The sequence below is a fragment of the Solea solea genome, chromosome 10 (genome assembly GCF_958295425.1).
Source record: "Solea solea chromosome 10, fSolSol10.1, whole genome shotgun sequence".
Taxonomy (NCBI): Eukaryota; Metazoa; Chordata; class Actinopteri; order Pleuronectiformes; family Soleidae; genus Solea; species Solea solea.
The window spans coordinates 13585025-13605425 of record NC_081143.1 but is presented as its reverse complement, the minus strand read 5'-3'; the positions used below and the strand labels follow the sequence as shown (position 1 = coordinate 13605425).

Here is a 20401-nt window from a genome sequence, read left to right as displayed (position 1 = left end):
AATTGCCCAGTTTTATTTTCCCTGATTGAAAGAGAGGAGGTAATTAAAGGAGGAGGTAAAATTATCATGTAAAGTAAAGCGTACTCGTTAAAATGTAATCACACTCACTGTTGGGCCTGCATTTGAAAAGCAATTTGACAAAAACTTGTACACGGGCCTTTTAGACATCTTATCTGATTGAGACATTCAACAAGCACTCCACCCTCCCCAAGCTTCAATGATACCCCAAATCAAGTAATACATAGTTGGTGTGAGGATAATGATGACCAGAATGATGAGAATAGAGTTGGAAGAAATGATATGCTGATTGCTCCGATCATTATATTTCACTGGACTGAAAGATGTGTATGAACAAGTTAGCCTTAATGAAAATAATCCCCCAGGGCCAGAATCATCAAAAAAGGAAATTTATCTCAATTGATTGTGCTATTGGGAAAATCACCGCGGTCCTGATTGAAGGATACAGGCCTTGAAAATCGGTACGTATGCTCTCATCACTAGCATTGTTTGAGCTGTAGTTTCACAATAAGGAAATGTAAGTTGATGACAAAAGGCACACTTGTTCTTAAGACATTTGCCTCCCTTGACATAAATGTTATGCAATAGTGGGGGAAAAAAAGAGATCCACAGAAACATTTTGTTTTCCCTAAGCTAACTGAGGGACACTCTTCTGCCTCTTATGTTGACATATGTACCACCCATGATTGTTTTTAGAAACAGCAGCATCAGCCCTGCATCTGCAGTCATAGCTCTTGATGCGACAAGAGACTGCAAAAACTTTTATTATTCATCTGTGAAGTACAGCGGGCTGGGTGTGATATTAAGAGAGTGGTTGAAACCAGTCTTGGGACATTTTGTGATCACATTCCCTGGAATGCATGGTCTCTGGGTTGTGGGGGGAGTCCAGCGCTCTGGTGTAATGTGAATATACACTGTAGACAGACAAGGTTTTATGCGAGCCACTCCTTTGGACCGGACTGAACTACTATCCCATACCCTTGTGTATTGTAGTACAAGGGCACAGTTCCAAATGTGAGAAGAAGTCTTGTCAGCGTAAAGATGTGTAGCTTTACAAGCAATGAAATATTCATTATCTTGCCGCTTGCCTTGATCTCAGTATAATAAAGAAGTTGACAACTGCTCACACTTCAAGCTATTCTCTGTGTAGCCATGCTCCAGATGGATGAGGTCACTGTGCTGGGATACACTGTGAGACAACTTCTCTACAGTAACCACCCAGTCATGGCCCCCTCTCTGACAAATGAGGAGTAGCTTGCTAAGACATCGTGCTGGGTTATTGCTGTGCACTGAAAATACAAGCAGATGGAAGACAATGGGTTGCTGCTCCAGCTGTTTTCTCTCAAGACAAAACACAGGGAGCGGGGAATAGACAACACATTTTCTCACTATATACATGATTAATCATCACTTAACTGCCCAATGTTAGCTTTTTATTCTTACACTTACAAGTGTTTTGTTTTATTAAGTATTTATTTTTGTGTTGCTGTCATGAATTATTATAAATTCATTTGAACACAACCTATAATTGGCATATTATTCTTTCTAATTAAACATGTTGCTTTTTAAATTGTATAAATAGTGAGAATGCAAATGAAGCAATAACATATTGATAGTGAGAAATTCATGTTACCATTGAAATATTACTTTTCTCCTTATTACTTGATCTATGTGAGGTAAGTTGCATTAGATTAACAACACAGTTAAACATGTTATACATGACAATGTACAGACCGACCTGCAGGTCGGCTTGTGTTTTCCTTCTTTATCCTTCCATAACTTAAGTGACATACATTTCCCCCTTAAACCCACTCACTTAGCTCACTGAGATTAATGAAAAGGTATATTTGGAGTAAAGAGAAGATGGAGCTGAAGACTCACAGACAAAATGATGATGCACCTGTGGTTACACAAGCACTGCAAAAGTGAAGAGGAAGCTGAGTCAAAGTTCATGATTGTACCCATTAGGCCATGTTGTGGTTATGAGCTCTGGTTACAATGATTTTCCTTTATGGTGCATCCAGGCTAACCCATAAGCACAGAGTGGGGACCTGCAGATAACTGGAGAGAGCTCAGAGTTAAACTTTCCGTTTCAACAGAGAAAAGTCCCAGCAGATATTCTGGCATCTGATTGGATTCCACCTGGCATTGTGCTTGTGGATATATTCTGACCACGTCCAACAGGAAGGAAACCTTGGAGCAGAATGAGAACATGCAGAATAAACATATATAAAATATTTTGTCTAACCTGAGAAAGTTGTGTGATCCCCAAAGTGTAGCTGGAGGACAGCAGTCTGAAGGAAAATCTGCTCCTGCAACAGAGACCCACTCAGAGCCAGATGAGTGGTGAATAATGATAAACATGTCAAGGTGAATGTATGGTTTAATATTAATCACATTTTGTTTTTTGTACAGTTTATAATACAGAACCTATGTGTTTTAAAACATAGAAGCAATAAAAACCTTTACACAACAATAATTTTGTTCTCATGTTCCATGAATTGTAATGATGCAAAAGATGCAATATTTCCTACAAACAAAAGGCTTAATTCTCAAAATTTGGTTTACAAATGTGTTCAAAATCTGTATGTGTGAGTTATATACCTTTGCTACAATAATCAATCCAACTGGCAGGTGACACAGAAAAAGATGCATTTCAAAGAGGATGATTATTGCACAGGTGAACCTTGGACTGGTCACAATAAAGGCCACAAACAACTTTACTCAGCACAGAACTAAAGCTTAACATCGGGCATTTTATTGGCCACCATTTGCCTCACAGAGTGCAACACAACTCCTTCACATAGAGTCGATCAGGTTATTGATTGTGTCCTATGGAATATCGGCCCACTCCTCCTCAATGACTTTGCAAAGTCGCTGGGCATTGGCAGTATTTGGAACCCACGGTCGTACTCGTCGATCCAAGGCATCAGCTTTGACCAGCAGACCAGCATTCTTACAGTTTGTGCCGAACTTTTACATCCATACAAACTGCTGTTTGACCAGCTCTCTCAGTGGCTGATCTCAAACCACCTCTCAGATGAAGACACCTGATGGGGCGCCCTGTGCCGATGTGGTTACATGTGGTTTGCTGTTATGAGGACGGTTGCATGTACTGTCAAATTCTCTAAAACAACATTGGAGGTGGTTTATGCTGGCAAAATAAATGTTGAGTTCTCTAGCAATCGTTCCGATGGATATTCCTGCAGTTTGTGTGCCAGTTGCACTTCCTCAAAACTTCCTGGTGGGATCCATGGCATTGTGTTGCACGAATGAACTGCACATTTTAGAGTAGACCAGTCTAAGGCACACCTGTGCAATAAACATGGTCTTTAATCAACCTCTTGATGTCTCACCTGCCAGGTGGATGGATTATTGTAGTAGAGGCGTAGTGCTTACTAATGCAGACTTTAACAAGTTTGTGAACCAAATTGGCGAAGAAAAGCATTTTGTTTTCCTGTAGAAAACTTACAACTTACAGGTTTTACTGCAATTCATGCAAAAATTGTGTTGCATTTATATATTTGTTGAGTTGTAAGTTCCTCCACTTCATCCACACCTAGAGCAGAAGAAAAACATTAGAAACTGAAGAAAAGCTGTAAATCTATGTATGCATTTGATAAGGGAACATATGGAAATAACTCTGCAAGAGATGAGAAAGTGACAGATAAAAAAAAAAAACAGACACATTTTATATAAAAATAAAACCCGGTGATATAGAGTGTATTAAAATAAAAGCAACCCAGTAAAAATAACAGACATAAATAGAGGAGGACATTTCTGAAGAAATGGTGGTGGGACTGCTGCCTTCTGTCCAGGCTGAAGCCAATCTGGCATGTTACACAGAATTGGTGTAAATGAGAATTTGAAATGATAAATTCAATGTCTGAACATCTAGAAATATGTTGGAAGTTAGTGTAAAATAAGGTGTTGAAAGTGACAAATAAATCCAAAATCTGAATACATACTGAGGAAGACAGCACAACCGTGCATCACCTTGTTTTAACACTAAATGGCCACTGCACTGGTGGCTAAACAGATGCTGTGTCGCTTTAAGAGCATCAGTGAGTGACAAGCTGACATGCTGTGACAATGCATTGTGTCACTCTGTGACTGACGTTGTGCTGTGTCTATCACTACTCTGTACCACAACTCGACTGACGTTTGATTTTAACTACTTTGACAATCGATTTACCATAAATACACTTTTTTGCAATCCCACTAATAATAGAATATATCAGTAAAACTGTCAAATATGTATACATAAACAGGCAAACTAACAAATAAAGGTTTAATTAAAAGCTGAAGTACAAAGCTGAGAAGAAGAAAGATGTTTTACATCCTGGACTGGACCCAAAGTTGGTCCGAACCTAAGTCTGTGACATTAGACATTTCCGATGATTTCAGTGCTCTTGATGCTATCCAAGAGCACAGGGCTCCCACTGAAGAGAAATTTTCAACAGATCCAATAACTTTATCTGCCTCCTCACAGCAGGGTGATTTATTGTGCTGGATGCTTGTAAATGCCATAGCTACATATTGTATCACAGCATTCATTTTACAGTCTATTAGGCTGGGAGAGGAAAGCCCTGTGCATATTTATGAAATGAAGTAAAACATGGACCAACTGTAAGTTATAATAATACATATGCTGTGAAACCAACAAATGTCATGATTTACAGATGATTTACAGTCAAGCTTTTGTCTTTGAGTTTACATGGTTCATCTATCTGAAGCCAAATCCTTCAGTGAAAATCATTACAAATTATGGCTTTATTGATTGAATTGTGTTTTATATTAAAGTACTAAAAAAAAGTAATTTTTCATCGTTTTGTTAAAATTCAACCTGTAGTCACTAACAATGTTAGTGAATCAGCCATGTGTCCCTTAAGTTACCATATTACAGCTCCTGAGCGACCCTCACGTGAAGGATAAAGCAGTAAAAAATGGATGAATGGATCAAATTGTATATTTGTGTAAAAACATTTGGGTATGAAATGATTAAATGGTGATAGAAATTAAAATATTATGCTGCTGAATGTGTGAAAAAGGAAAAAACATTCACAAATGCACTTAGTTAGTCTCTTTAATGACTATAATGTGCAAATTACAACATGTCTTTAGGCTATTCTGAAGTTACAGACTGAACTTCACATTCCCATTTGAAAATACTTGAAAAAAAATACCTACTTGTTTGCATGTATCAAAATCTCACAAAAAACTTAAAGTTTGGTTAAACTAGTTCACCTCTTCATGGGACACCAAGCGTGTGTTCCCATTATATTGAAAAAGTTGACAGAAACCTTACTGATATGCAGTTTTTGTCAGCAATTATAACCTCTCTTATGAAAGCATACAAAAACTGAACAGAGACATTCATGTGATCAGTAATACGTGTGCTTTTCTTGCTAAAATGTCAAAATGGCTGCTGTGCAAATAACCCATTATCTGCCAGTGCTTCTTTAAACATTCAGTGCAAGTTACCAACCCAGAATTGAAGTTCTCACATTCTCACATTTATTATTTATATTATCATCATTTTCAGTTTCTGTCTAATTGAAATGTGTTTTTCTCCAAATTACCTGTGTGTTACCACAGTTGAGTATTTTATTGGCAACTATAATCAGCACATTCTCTTCCACATTGTACTATTCAATGGCATCATGGGGGCGCATCCCTACGCCACGAACCACGCATGCGTAGAAGACTCTTCTCAGATTTGACAATCTTGGGATCCACCATACAGCCCACTATATTGCAAGGCACTCCGCTAGTAGCGCATCATTATCTGCACCTGCCTACTGTGCTGCTGTGGTGGGAGCGTCGGGAGGAGTCATTATTTTGCAGGGGACATTCGGAGGAGGAGGAGGCATTTCCGAGACGCCGACAGAAGCGTGTAGGCACAGCTTCAGCACCACACCGTTGAGGAAAGCGTCCAGATTTCGAGTCATATTCTCACTATTCAGTGTGGCTTCACCGAGCAGGAGGGCAGCTTTTCTTTTTTGGGGGAATACTCCGTGAGAACAAGCGCTGTACACAGTTTGTGGACCTGCTGGAAGTGTCTTCTAAAACGGTTAAAGGTAGGTAGTCAGGGGGATGTCATGGTTAACTGGGGTGGTTGTATTTTTTTTTTGTTGTTGCTAGCATCACGGTAGCATTACGCTTTCACTGACTGACCAGCTGCGTTGCTATCGTAAGCTCATAGGCGAGGTCCGGGTTCTCATTCATTATTGTGCGCCAGCTATACACGGGTAAATAAAGAAATCACTGCAGCCAAATACAGCGCAGCCCATTATACCACTGTGAGCTTTTTATTGCTTGTATTTGCTGAGCTGTGCTTTTTTTTTTTCCCCTCTCCCCCGAGCTAAAACCACCTCCCACTCTGCTAATGTTTTCTTAACCGCACACCGAGCTCTGCTATCCAGTGAGCCGAGTGCTGAAAGCCTGCTCCGTCTGCGAGCCTCACGGGCATAGACAAGCTAAGATGCTAGGCTAGGACAACGGCTAAAGCTAACTAACACCGGCTACTTTGTGCAAGTAAAACGCGGTCCCACCGCACCTGCACCAGTGACATTAACCAGATGTTGGTACGTTGTCCTTCAGTTTCTTCATTCGCGTAATACCCGTTGAGCTTCTACTCAATCCCCTCGTAAGTACCATTAATAATTTCTACTCTTTGTTTAACTGACATTCATATGCACGGTCCAAATAAACTCACCGCTCAATTGTTTCACCGCAGCTGAGTCACACAACATGTCAGTCTTTGGGAAATGTTGGTTGTTGTTGTTTTTTTGCCTCATATCTTGACTCAATGAATACATTTGAAAGTAGAGAAGTACACAATCGCATCCTTGCCTCGCCTCACCCTGCGTGTACAACGTCACTTGACAGTCAGTTCTCCATTTGCTCCTGTGACAGTCTGATGAATTTAGATTACCGCGGAAGGTTGTAGTTTTATCGCGGTACATTGTGTGCAAATAAAGTTGGCGGATTTAAATAAAATCTCTCTATAGCCTGGCTGTAAGTGTGTACACAGCTGTTGAGTGATAAGTCCACTCAGTAGCCACTTTATTAGGCGTCATGTGTACCTAATAAAGTGGCTGGTTAGTGTATGTCACACATTGCTCCTATGGTTATATATGCTCCTTGGTGTAACTGTAGCAAAACTGTAAAGTCATCACATCCTGCATTCTTTGCATGCTTGGATGTTTCATTTCACATGTGCATTCAACAGTGTGTGTGTGTATGGCCGCAAGCTCATGTGAACCAGTGCATTTATAGCAGTGTTTGTTACTGTGCCACAGTCTTGTGCCTGTAATTGGAGATACGGAATCCCAGAGGCCTCTAGAGGTCATAGTGTCTGTATTTAGAATCTGAACTTATGATTGGCAAGAAGGAATGCGAGGACCCACTGTCAGTGGCGTATGGTGTTTCCTTCATGTCTGTTCTTCCATATGTCTGTTAGCAGGACGATGGAGCAGCCTGCAAAGGATGAGGTTATTGAAATCTGTTTTAGTGAAATAGCACTATCTTTGTGTGTAGTTGAGGGAGTCATTGAGTTTTAGTGAAAAGCATTCAGAGAGTAATATAATATGCATGAGTTCATTTTTGCCTATATTTGTAGGCCAACTTTTTATAAAGTTCCGTACAGGACAGGGCATTCAATACACTAGGTTCTGTTTGCCTTGTAATCCGAACGCAAATGTTATCAAACAACACATGTGGAATATGTTGCAAACTGAACAGAGTGGCACAAATAATCTTACAATCATACCCCTGTCATGAAGGAAACCAATGACTATATTTATAAAAACACATTTGTGGAAGACTTTTTTTGGTCTATCAAACATTTTGTCCATTACATATTGAAAGTAAGTGTTTACTGCAGGACAGGATTACGTAGAATACCGGGTGACTTCTATAAGTCTCACCATTAGTATTTAACTTAAATATGTTACATTTACAATAATACAAAACTGTAAAATCCAGAATAGTAACTCACAACTCATAACTCAACTTGCTTCTGAAATGTTTTGATAGACAAATAATAATCAAAATTGTTATTATCTTTTTCTCACTTGGTCACGATGCGTTTTACCATTTGCGTATTGGAGAAAGAAACAACATAATGAGTAAGAAACACTGCAATTGCAGGGAAGTAGCTTAACAAAACCTATAGTAACCTATAGTAAATAATCAATATGTCCTTAATATTAACTAGAGGCTGACAAGGCAAGAGCTGTGAATCATGATTCGAGACTACCAAGTGCGGGCAGACTTTTCCCTGCCCTTTGGGAAATAACTGCATATGTGTATCACTGTCGAACCATCTGCTTAAAGCCAATTTGTCTGCAAGACCTATTTGTTTAACCTTTGGGATAATTTTTCTGTCATTTTACACGAGGCTGCCTCCATATCCTGGATTATGCTCTATTATTGCTATGTATGCATAAGTAATTGAGAGCATGCTTTATAATTACTTTTCCAGGTGGTGACAAACAACTTGGTTTGAGTTACAGAGGTAGAAGCACATTACAGGCCTTGACACTCACCTGTGTGCAATCATCTAAATGTTTTGGCATAGTTACTACATGCCATTTGCAATAAAACGCCTGTTTGTGTTACCAAGGAGTCACATAAGGAAAAGCCATAATTCATGGGTGAGACTATTCAATCAATGGTAGCCAAGAGTGCATTGTGTTCCCTGTCTCCCAGGAGAGGAAGTGATATTGGCTGAACACCATGGAACCCCCCGTTTGTTGTACTGAAGCAGATCTGTAAGGTAGCCATGGCACCCCCACTAACTGGAACAGGATTGTTTCACCTCTCTGGCTCTCTTTCTCTCTCGCTCAGCTCTTGCACAAATATTTGATACTGGTTAAGTGATGAGAGATGAGGCAATAGAAACAACACAGAGCAATCAATAGTTGTGCCGCCACATCTACCACATCAATTTTAACTCTCCTAACCCCCGGGGTTTGTATTACCCTATGCTGCAATGTGGAACTGCACCAGCTGCCAGCATGATTTTTAGCACCCATTTGTAGCTTGCACGTGTATTTCTTCATGTTTTCAAGGCAATATAATGTCTTCTCTTTAGCCTCATTTCCACCAAGTGTTACAATTCAGTTCAATTTGGTACTTCATGCAGTTAATTATATTTACATTGGCAAACATTGAGAAGGGTACCAGAATAACCAAAACAGTTTTTGGCACATTCCCTTTGGAGTACCAAACCAACCAGTGGTATCAATAGAGAATCTTGTCTTATATGAGGACATCTGTGTTATTCCATGCAGCCTGCAGCTGTCTCTGAAACAAAGCTTCTTGTGATAAAAAAGCCATATGCCAAGAAGAAACAACAAGGAATGCTGGGCGTCCTCCTTTGTTGCTCTTTGCTTACTGTGTTGCATTCTTCTTCTTCTTTGTGGAATTTATTGGCAAGCTACACTGTGTTGCACTGGAATGACGTTATGCTGTTGCATATTACCTCAATAGCTACGTAAGTTATGTCTCCACGCAAGACACACTAGGTTGCTCTGTTCAAACTGCACCATGGCGAGCTGAACTGCACTGTAAGACTTGGTGTAAAACAAGGCTATAGTATATTACTGGTTAACTTCCACTAATACCTGGTATTGTAAGTTACTCAACAATTTGTGACATGGGCTTATGTTAGATTTGTTAGCTTAATGTGCCGTTTACTCGCAATACTTGTCAAACCCATTGTGCTCAGCAAAATGGCTGTTGCAGTCAAAAAGTACCTTTTTTTTTTTTTATTATTATGTTTATTTTTCTGGGGTCAGATAATTCATAGAGAACCACACAGTAATAATCCCATGCAGTACATCACTCTATTTGTAGCAGCTGCTAATTTCCAATACCCGTCTTGAGCAGCGACTTTAATCATTGTTACTTAGAAACTGGATTTTCGAATCAACAGAGCTCAGGCTGATCCCCGGTCTGTCTCTATTGAAACTGATAAAAATCAATTTTATGAACAGTTCATAATTGTGTTTCCTTCATCACAGCTTGCCTTCTGTGGAAATATTCAGTCAAAATGTAATATCTCATATAGAGCATATCTTGCATGCGGGATGCAGCTTAATGTTTAATAGCATCTCAGAATCACTGGCCAACAAAAGCTCCTAACAGATCTGAAGTTTAGGGGTGTAATTAATATCATCATGTGGATTGTGATGTTGACTTGATGTAGCACCCAGGTCTTCCTCAGACACACAAACCAATCAGATGTGTGTAATCTGTTGTTTTTTTTTACGGTCACTTTGCCTTTGTGCAATTTGGCAGTATTTCTTTTATTAATTTCAGTTTTGACTTGGTGAAATGGCATACAATTACAGACCAGTTGTCACATCAAGTTTTTTTTAATTATAAGTTGTGTATTCATATCTAAAAATTACCTTAAGAGTGAAAACTTAAAAGGCTTCTAATTTGAAACAATTATACTACTATATCGGATTCTGAACCTTTATTGATGCACTGAATGTACTGTATTGAGAAATACATTACACTTTTTACGCTTTACAAAATTGTTACCCCTAAAAGTTACCCTGTGACTACAACATGATTAAGGGGTGCCATTCCCTCTGGTATAGTTTTAGTTGTACCATCGGCAGAGAGAATGACAGAGCAATAGTTTGTTTGTACTTTGACTAACAGTTTTCTCAGTTCTTAGTGTATGAAGTGACAACAAAGCATTTATCGAGCTGATGTGGATTGGATCATTACATTAATAGCGGGATATGCCTCACTCTAAGTATTCATGGTATTTGAGCAGATTTGGTTTGAACTGTGAACATCAAAGACCGTCTTCTGAGGGTATAAAATCTGCATGTCCATGTCATTTTGAAAGTCATAGCCATGGTAAGAAACTGATTTATTTCCGGTCATGTTAGTGAGAATGATCAGTATTTTTTTTATGCAGTACGAATATACCCTACAAGTAAAAAAGTTGCAGTAGAGTGGAAATTCATTACACATTCGAGCAACTGATTCTATTACATTATTTATTTGATTTTCTCTTTTGTGATATAGAATGGTTTCATTCTTAATTTCTATACTGACAAAAAATAAAATTACTATCGTTCTATATTGAATGGAATAATAAGTAGATTTGTGGGTACTTTTTTTGTTCATCATTCTTACTTCCATAGAAACAGGCAATATGGTGATGCAGCATGTGCGTATTAATGAAAGGGCACAAACAATGCAGTTTATTAAACTGAGGGTAATTCTTATGCAAACATCCAGGATCATTCTCACCATCTAGGGTTTCTTTAGCCACAAGAGGCCATGTTCTTGTTCCTAGAAAGTTCTCTGTGACTCTGTTCTCTTTTATTGTCAACTGATTGTTTTCACTCTACAAAGAAATATCTTGCTGGAGGCCATTTAAATTTCCAGACCTCCCTATTCCTCACTCTTCTTTCCACCCCCCAACACAGACAACATCAGGGACCAGTAAGGGCTCCAAGTATTGTCCCCAGCTTCTCCCCCACATTGTGTATGCTCTGTCTTGGTGCATTAACTTTTCCATTGTTAGGTGACTGCTTTTCTTCCCTAGCCTTACAGAAAATCTATATTCTGTCCAGGGGCGATTTCAGGATTTGACATCCAGGGCTTAGCCTATACAAGCTTTCAGCTGAAATCTGTGGACATAGAATTCCTTTTTTTTTTTTTTTTTTTTTATGGAGTCAAATATTCATTTCATGAGTCAAGATGGCAAGAGGCAGATCTTTTTCTATAAATAAACCAGAAACAAGGGTGTTAAAAGCTTACAATAAGCCAGCTGCTCACTGATATTCATAGAAATGCTTGCCTTACAAATGCACAAAGGGTGCATACATTTTTCAGTGTTTTCCCCCATTTTCTCTCAAATGATCCTTATAGATTGCTTCCCATTTTGTTATTTTTTCACTATACAGTCTCTCACTATCCACTTTTAACTTAATATTGTATCCCCTCAAAAGAACAAGCGATGAGCAGACATTAAATCCTCTCTCATAATATACATCAGAGTGAACTGGGTTGAATGTTACAGATGTATAATAGATTGTGACCTCATTGATTTGACAGCACAGTCACAGAGACTGTACACAGAGACTATATTACTTGTTAATGGAAACCCCTTTATCTGACAATGTCTGCTGTTCTTGCTGTTTTATGCAAGATCTTTTATTTTACCTAGCTGGGCCATGTGTGCAAAATGACACAATAAGTATCATGATAAATGTGAGATGATTGAAGGATTGATTGATTTTTGTTCTTATGTTAAATCAGTAGAGACCAGAATTTCTTTTATAAATTAGAAACTGTTAAATGGCTAGACCTTTTGCAAGTCTGTGATACAACATTCGACATTGAACTTTTCTTTGATTTCTGGAAATTATCTCTGAGTTGTTGCCTAGCAGTGATGTTTAGTCAGTAAAGTTTGTTTAATTCTTGCAAGCGTTTGGTGTTATTTTAACACTTTCTGAAGTGTGTCTTAATATTAGTGGCACAGTTTGGATTGGTGTACATTTGTATTTTTTAGAGCTGAGAAACTGTCAGAAGCAGAACAGAAGGCTGATTGTAAGAGCTGAAAAAGAAAACCCTAGCATTTACTGAGAGCAAGATTTTGACCATCAACGGTGGTTACATACCCACCCCATGTAGAGGAATTATACAACTGTATTCATTCTTTGTTTTACCCATTTATAGTAGACCAGTATCAGAGTTTATTCCCAAGACACTGGTGAATTGATGACTGTACTAGCATCGCTTAATCCCATGGCAGTAGTCATAGGTTGCCTTATTTCTCTTCTTAAAAAAGTGCTCATGCTGCGGTCATTGTTAACAGTAGATATTTATTATGGTGGATGAGTGAGCTAAGAGCTGTTTTTGTCACCTTGGGGGATTAATAAAATTCACTGTAATGTGTAGTCACATTTAACATTTTAGAGAAGCATAATTTTGGGTTAAAAGGGTTATAAGTCATGACCAATAGACTTGTTCCTGCATACCTATAATCATGGTTGTATATTGTCACATTTACACCTACTGATGGCAATTTACACTTTATCATCCTGTCATAGCACTTGTTTCAAACAGCTATTAGAAACCTCTTTGACTTAACAGAAATTGGTTGCAACTGTCACAGGGCAGAATAGAGCGGTTCGGAATTCGGCTTGTATCAATGGTGTTAAAGTAGATGTTAAAATGGTGCTTGAAAGGGCTGCATTGAATGATGTGAAAAGCAAAGGCCTAACTGCAAGGATGGAGATGAACAAATTGATTCATGGGTAAAACTAATTAGATTTTTTTTAATGGGTATGGAAAGACTGTATATCTTCAGTTCGCTCATACAGTATGACACAACCTTTAGAACTTTTTTATGGTTTTAGTTTCTTTGCTGATGTTTTCTTCTAAACAAAATATGTTCACTTGTTGTGTGGTGTTTAGAAGAAGCTGCTTGGAGTCTTTCCGCCAGTAATATTTGCAAATTGAATACAAAACTTGTATTTAGGGATGCATGCAAATAATATATATATTATTGGCACGATATCGGCAAACACACCAAGATCTGCAGATATGACTAATGACCAAAATAGTAGTAGGCTAAAAACCTCCTTGATTTCTATGTTAGTGCCCCGACAGCTATTTATGCTTATTTGTTTTGCACAATAAAGATCATTTATTTACACATTATGCATGAAAAATATGAGGTTATTTCACTACAAAAGATACTAAATAACCTCTGCAGTTGGGCAAAAAGAAATATTTCTCTTATATATCAGTATCGGTTATTGGCCCAACCACTCCCAATATATTAGCAACAAGTCCAATATTGTGCATCCCTACTTATATACTGTATATATATATATACTGTATATATGTATACTAATTATCTTCAGTCTGCTTTTTATGTACACACTATTTCATCTTGCTCTCAACCTTGATCAGTAGAATGCACATGTATAGGTGTGTGTGTGTGCACTTTTAGTAGTTTACAATGCTACAGGTTTTATCTTTAGCACTTTGCTTCCTCTCTAAAATTTGGGGGGACTAACGTAATATTTACCACAATGGATCGTTTTGGCACACATGTCGTGTAATTACTCTGGCATCTGCTTGGGCCATATTTGATGAATTGTTGTGGTCGAAAAGAGATTTGGCTGCAATAGCCCTCCAAAGGGAAGTGGGAATGATATTGTTTTCCCTCACATTGTACAGCATATTATGCATTGTGGACTTGGGAAGTAATTGGGATGCATTTAAGAGTTCTTCATATGCTTTGGCTGCTAAATCCAACCATCGCACTCCACTAAGTAAGCATTAATCTGATTGCTTTTTACATTTAGAACGTGTGCTAAGGACTTAGATTATGTTTTTGTTTATAGACTGTCATGTCACATCAAATATATCCCAAAGGAGTTAATAATAAAACATTATTGTAGGGGAATGAAAGCGCTTTGAGCAGTTGACAGTAAATGCTCAACCTAAGCACGTTGTGACAATACTGAAGTCAGTTATTTACAGAAGGAAATGAACTGAACAAGACAGATTATAGGTCATACTAATTTAACGGAGGAGGACGAGACTGGGGTTGGAAAGATGTTGTTGAACACATGATCTGACAGGTTTGAAATACACTGCTGCTTGAACAGTGTATTTCATACCTGTTAAAGGTGTTGTGATACAGAATTCTTTATGGACATCTATCTTCCAAACAGAGGCCAATGTTTTTCAGAGGATGAGTTAAACGTGATTTGTAAGGTTTTTTTTCTTCTTTTAAATTTAATTCCTAAGAGAACATGATTGCTTGAAGAATTTCACAGGTTGTGCTCTACTTTGATCAGCCTCTTTTGGCCACTCTGAGTACACGACTCTAGAGAGCAGCGATATGACAGGTTGAGCCTTGACTTCTGCTTTTAGAGACTCCCCCACTACCCAAAAAAAAAATATGCATGCTTAGCTTGCTCTGAATCTAGGTCAGTGCAGTGTTGGAATATAAACTTTCCCTAATAACAAATGATAGGGATTTTAGTCTTAAAGTTTGAGTTATATTGTAAAGAACCACTGAGTCCCATTTTAAGCAACACTTGTGTTTAAATCTTCAAATGATTTTATCTGTGACAAATGTGTTCAAATAGTTCTCTTTAATGTGAACAAACTGATTCGCTGGAGGTCAATCTCCTGCAGAATTAAGCTCATGTCAGCCTGTGAAGAGATCTTGCAAAAAATTATTTGATCAGTCAAAAGTAAAATATTAACAGGCTTTCCATCTCAAGGCGTGTCTGTTTTGCCAGAGATAATGCTTTCTTCAAACAACTCTTATTTTTTTTTTTTTTTCCAAGTCAGTGTGTTGGTTCTCCAGTTTCCTCCCACAGTCCAAAAACATGCAGATTTTGGATTAGGCAAATTGGACACAATTAACTGTAGGTGTGAGAGTGAATGGTTGTTTATTTCTATGTGGCTCTGTGATGGGCTGGCAACCTGTACAAAGTGTACCCCGCCCTTCGCCCCATGTCAGCTGGAATTGGCACCAGCACCCCCCGTGACCCTCATGTGGAGGATAAAGCGGTAGACAATGAATGACATCCAGCCACATCACTATGAAAGCGGTAGAAGATGAGTGAGCTTTTCTTCACAACACACAGTTTCATAATAACACAATTAACCTCAAAACCACCCTTTGTAATCTAGGTTTGACGACAGCAAGTTTTGTCCTACATTTTGTGTACATTTTGTGGTGTAGCTAAATGTTAAAAGAAAAAAACCCCTGCTTGTGTTTGCTTTTGATGTGGCCTTATTTCTCTGCTCCCTGAATGCTTATCATGTATTAACCTCATTTGTTAATACATCCATCTAGTGATTGTAATCCATCACTCTAAGTTTCTCTAAATTTACACGGACTTAGAGAAAAGTCTTGGTCCTTGCATTTTAGACCACTACATAAAATGTTAAATAACCTTCAATAACCTTGAAACACAAATGTGAGTAAGTCAGGATTTTGAGGTGAAAAAGGTAACCATCAGTAATGTTGATAGGTTTGTTGGCAGTTTAAGCTCCACACTAGAAACTGTATGTAAATATTTTTTACAGACTTTAAAAGTGACAGCATTTATTTGAATATTTACACAATTATATACTTTAAACAAATGTAAAAGCAACATATTGGTCATAGTACTAGATACTGCAAGAGGATCCATACATGTTGTTTATTAAAAATATCAGAGTTAATAACTAAATGTTGTCTGTATAGCACCTACAATTAATATTAACCCAATATTGTGTCTCTGAAAACAAAAATCACATGATTGATTTTCTCTATACATCCTGCAAACATCCTGAGTGATGTTTGCAGTTAAAGAACAGAATTAATGAGAGACCAGTGCTGAAAATATTTCTTCTTGACATGATTGTTGAACAGGTGGTTTGATATTGTAGCTTTAATTTTACATTTCTGCATAAATAGCGACAGCTGTCGTTGCTGCTAACTTGGGTTTGCACAAGTACACACATTTGTACAGTGTATGGAGTCAGGTCCTGTAAACGTTTCCTGTAAACTTAATAAGCGTGAGTGAGCAGCACAGTGCATCTGGAGAAAAGCAGCTGATCAAAACAAAGCATCATGGTACAATGTCGTCTTTTTTCTTTTCACTTAATTCATCCACGTTGTATCATGTTCAACACAGGCTGCCACGGTGAGACTTCTGCTGAGAAAATGCTGCACAATGTGTCATTCCTCATAAATGCGATGCATCCCTGCGATGCATGCGTCCTTTTTAGATTTGAATGCGTCAGGGACACGACGTGTGGACCTCACAACATCACTGAAAAGCTGGAATAACAATTGACTTAAGGGCTGCCTGGTTAGAATTACAAATCTGCTAATTTCCTGAAGCAGTATACATAGTACGTGACTTCCTGTTAGAGGTTGGGGAAAAAGACTGGCCACAGGCATCACATGTAGCAAAGACAGCAGGGCTTTGTTTTTGTTTGTAGGGCCCACAGTACAAGATATTACCATTTTCTTTTCCCCCTTTGTTTGCTGTTGCCTGCAGACGCTGTATGGGGTGACTCTGTATAAGAGGTGCTCAATCAATAGACTTACAAACCAAGTTCTGACTCAGCAGAATATCTGTCTTAACTGTCACTGCTGCTGTTTGCCTGCTTTGTTGAGATTCACTGATCAAACTGCCACAGCTTTTTTTTTTTTCAATGAGGCGTCCTAAATGATCAACGTGACAACCCTGGGATTTATTTTTTACTTCCATTAAGACCACCATACATCAGTCAGTCACTTTTGACAAAAAGAAAGAAAACACGACCAAAAATAAATGTGCAAGTCCTCACAATATCTCATAAGTGACAGTATTATTTAAAATGAATAGTCATCTGGAAGTAGCTTAGGCAACATGTGCCATCTTTTGACTCTGAATGTCAAGATCAGAGAAAGCGGCTTTATAATGGCATGAGCTAAAAACCCACCAATCGGATGCACTAAAGGAACATGTATTTAATGTGAGAAATGATCAAAAGACTTGCTCCACTTGTATATCACAGTATGTTTTTCTCTATTTATGGCAGGCGGACTAACATTCCGGTCCTGTATCACAGGTACTAGTCAGGAATGCTCCCTGTGGTCTTAAAAAGCATTCTGCCACTTTCCCCTTTAGGATTTGTGCATAGCAGTACTTTATGTAAAGGTAACCCAGGTAGAACTCAGCCTTAGCCAGAAGGAAGTCAAGTCTGCCAAGCTGCAGTGCAAAAGTACACATTTCTTGAGGTAATCTGAACTTGAAACTTGATTTACTATTTTGTCAGAGTGCTTCATGTACTGGATTGATGATTGGACTTGAGTATATTATTTATTTTTTCATGAACATGTCCATGTATGAAATACAAGCGTGTTGGCTGATCTGAAATGATTTATGTAATTGTGTGGATGGACATCTTAATGAGCTGTCCGAGGCCTTGTCTGCATGTGTCAGTTCCTTTTAGTACTTGCCGTTCATTTTGCACTGTTCACTTTCTAAATGAAATCTTTGTTAGTGGGAGTTTACACTAGATTGAATACCGTTATTTTTTTGTCACCACAAAATTTACAGGGCTAGGACCTGCCAACATTACCATTCCTCAACCTCTGCTTTGATTATCTGTAAATTGTATTTATTAAAATGGAAATATAATCTCTATGTTTTTTTTTTCTATTCCTGATTAATTTTTGGGTCTCACATTTGGGGTATAAATATCTGTAATGGTCATTTTTCAACATGACAATTTAATTAATTGAGAAAACAGAAGACTGATTAATCAATCATGGAATTAATCATTTCTTGTAGGCAGCACTTCATTCATTATAGTGGCATGAAGGGGGGCATTTTAATTTGGTCAGTGCAGTTTTTGTACTTTACTGGTGAAATATATAGTTGAACTGCAAAAGTCCTGCTGTGTGATAAATAATCTAAGACATCTCAAACTGTGAGACACACACGGGTTTGTGCAGCTTTTCTTTTTAGGACACTGTGATGACTTCCATTCCTTTGGACAGCCTAAACAAAGTGTTGTCCTCAACTTGAACCGTAAGCAGTTGACCCTAACCGTAACCACAATTTAAGTCTTAGCCTTTAACTTTTGATGTTCTGCCCTTAATTAGGACCCGGTGTTGGTCTCCATAAGGGCTACTGTTCCTGACAGTCACTGTTTATGTCAGAAAAGGTCCTAAAAAAAGGTAATAAATACTAGTACACACGCAAACAATCACATATTCCAAACATGTACACAGCTCACACCTGGTCGACCGAGGTAATTACTTTACGTCCATTAGCAGTTTTCTCTCTGCCACGTGATCAGCATTATTTCTGGAAACAGACTGACAGAAGCAGAACTGACCTAACCCTAATATTATTTAATGGCCAATAAAAAAAACAAAACAAAAAAAAACATTCAGTGAAGAATAAGCAAACTTTTATTGGTTAGCTGCAATAGTGATCTCTGTACAGATGCCACAGTTACCCCTGCTTCGTTTATGTGTTTAACAGTGTATAACAAAACCCAATGCTGTTCAGTCAGACATGGCAGGAGTGTTAAATGTTTGTCCTTGTGCTCTCATTCTCTGTGTACATAATTTATGTCTCATTCAAACACTCACAGTTCAAATCCCCTAATGGATGTTTGGCTCACATGAGATGAAAAGAGAATTTTGAGGAAACAGAAATCAAATGAATTGAAAGCAATTAGAGCCACAACAAATTGTGTAGATAATTATGTTGGTTTCATATCTTAGCCTTCTTAACTCGAGCAGTGACTTGAGCTTACACAGTCTGCCACAGTTGTGCAGAATGTGGTTAGAAAGGGCAGAGATACAATGCAGCTTTGAAGTTGCTAATGCAGGAAAACCTGTGAGACCGGAGAAGCTATGTATTATATGAGGTTTTCTGGTTTTGTCAGCACTTTATTTATGTTTCAGCTACTTTTATGTGATTTGTTTTTTGTAATTTATGTGAAATATGCCATCTTAAACGCCATCATTCTTTGTTTGTATCATAATCCGTCTCACACATTCACAGATACAAAGGACGTTTAGAAAATTGGGGTCCGGTTAAACTCACCCTCAGGGTGAAAACTAAAACACCAGGAGTGAACTCACTAGTAAGAGAGAAATATTTGACATTCCATATGAGCCTGCTGTGCTAACAGCTGACCACCTGTGCTTGCATCTGTGTAGTTATTCCTTAAGAAGAGTGTTTTCAAACCAGATTTCACATGACCTACAAGATAATGGCTCATATGTATAAACATTTTCACGTGCATATTTTTAGATAGTGAGGCACAGGGTAGGGTTCTATATACTGATAAAAGTTAATTTGTATGTCTCGCTATAACACGGTGTTGGAGTTAGTTATCGGAAGTTAGCAGAGCAGTTGTCTGTCAAGGCCAACTTTATAGCAGGAGTGGCCGATGTTGCCAAGGTGATGGTGAAGTGTTGTCTGTTGTTACTGGGAGACACTCTGTCCCACAAAAACACAGGCGGTGGGGGAAAACAGTCTTGTTTGAGAGCCCCATAGTGTTTTGAGATAGAAAGTGATGTGATTAAGTATGTGTTTTGTGTTTGTGTTAATGTGTTTTGTTAGGCCATCTTACTTCATCTTATTTAATTTGTTCATATCTAGGTGATAATACTGTTAACTTAATGTGGCAGTGTTACATGAAGTTGGTGTTGTTTTGGTCTGTTTTGGGGACCTTCCTCTGATTCCTGTTCCATGTCAGACTTTTCTTACCAAGTAGATGAATTAGCATTTACTCCAGGTACAAGCTCCTCCTCATGTTTGGGCTGGTTCTGTGTAGGGCTGAACAATTAATCGCAATGTTATCGAAATCG

At 38.2% G+C, this 20401-nt stretch overlaps 1 protein-coding gene across 2 annotated transcripts in view; it reads left to right on the top strand.

Annotated features, from left to right (window-relative positions):
* Nucleotides 1-5778: 5778 nt before the first annotated feature.
* ctnna2 (catenin (cadherin-associated protein), alpha 2) overlaps nucleotides 5779-20401 on the top strand; it is a 252270-nt gene continuing 237647 nt past the window's right edge. Inside the window, exon 1 of one of the 2 annotated variants that reach the window (XM_058639879.1) lies at nucleotides 5779-6098. The gene's annotated coding sequence lies outside the window, so the exon portion shown is untranslated. Of the gene's footprint in view, nucleotides 6099-6437; nucleotides 6668-20401 lie in introns of those variants that run through there. The other variant, XM_058639880.1, reaches the window with a different exon arrangement.